The sequence below is a fragment of the Macaca thibetana genome, chromosome 20 (assembly GCF_024542745.1).
Source record: "Macaca thibetana thibetana isolate TM-01 chromosome 20, ASM2454274v1, whole genome shotgun sequence".
In the NCBI taxonomy this organism is placed as follows: domain Eukaryota; kingdom Metazoa; phylum Chordata; class Mammalia; order Primates; family Cercopithecidae; genus Macaca; species Macaca thibetana.
This window is the reverse complement of record NC_065597.1, coordinates 36,492,324-36,493,843: the sequence shown is the minus strand read 5'-3', so window position 1 is coordinate 36,493,843 and position 1,520 is coordinate 36,492,324.

The window sequence follows — 1,520 nt, the reverse complement described above, 5'->3', positions numbered from 1 at the left end:
GGCTGAAGGGCCTGGTTCCCTCCTGCCGGGCAAGGTCCCTCCCAAGAGGCTCCTTTAAAACTGACTCTGGCAAGTCAGCAGCACACACCCCCCTTCAGACAAGCCTGAACTTGTCCGAAGCCCACTGAGACCCAAGCCGCAGAGACTTTTCCAGCTGTGATGATCAAGACTCATAATCGTGACCTCCAAAGCCCTCCACAAGCATATTGCTCCTGATTCTTTCAGCCCCTGACCTTGCTTCTCAAACTATTCCCTGCTGAACCCCAGTCCTATCTGCCCCCTTCCTAGGCTGGTCCTTACTGACCCCTCCAGCTCCATCCCCTCACCCTGTGCCCCACCTTTTTCAGACGGAAAAAACTTCCTTCTCCAGTGCCTCTTGCTGTTTTTCATCTCTGGGCCTTTGCCAATGTTCCCTAGATTGTGCCTAAAACTTTTCCCATATTCCCCACCCAGCACTCCACATCTTTAGCTCTTCAGGTCTCAACTCAGAAGTCACTTCTTCCAGGAAGCCTTCCTTGATTGTCTTTGCTAGTTTAAGGGCTGAAGTCAGGTGTTCCCAATAGCCTGCGAGAGTTTCCCATCGCAGCTTATCTCTCAACTGTCTTTCCTGACAGAGGGAGAGGACATTCCTCAGAGAATGTTGTCATGGGGAGAACCTCAAAATTGGCATCCAACCTGAGAGGCCACATGGATTCTTGGCTTGGCTCAGGAAAGGATTCAAGAGTAAGTGGGGAGTTCCTGGAACTGAGGGCTCCTCCCCTTTTTAGACCATATAGGGTAAACCTCCCCACATTGCCATGGCATTTATAAATTGCCTTGGCACTGGTGGGTGCTTCCTTTAACATGCTAATGCATTATAATTAGCATAAAATGAGCAGTGAGGATGACCAGAGGTCCCTTCCTTTGCCATCTTGGTTTTGGCTGGCTTCTTCACTGCATACTGTTTCATCAGTGGGGTCTTTGTGACCTCTATCTTATTAAACCAGTCTTGACCAATTTCTATCTCATCCTGTGACTGAGAATGCGGACCCTCCTGGGAGTGCAGCCCAGCAAGTCTCAGCCTCATTTTACCCAGCCCCCTGTTCAAGATGGAGTCGCTCTGGTTCAAACGTCTCTAACGCGGGGCCCGTGACTACTCTGTTTCCCAAGGTGTATCTAGCATCTCGCACTACGCGAGGCCAAGTTAAGGCTTACACATTTGCAGAAGGAAAGAGGTAGCGAAGCAACCTGGGACGTTCCACTGTTTCTGTTTCCATCTCTCTATCTCTTTCCATCTCTGTTCATCTCATTCCTCTCTGTCCCCATTTCTAAATATCGAAAATTTCTGTCTCTGACCATCTATCATTGTGGCTGATCATCTGTTTCTGACCATTCCTTCCCGTTCCTGACCCCAGGGAGTGCAGGGAGTCCTGGCCCAGCCGGCGTTCCTCCAAGTAGTACCACTCTCTAACCTCAGGACGTCAAGGGCCTAGAGCGACAGCGCCAGATGTTTCCCAGCAAGGGGTTCTGAGGCTGTGCGC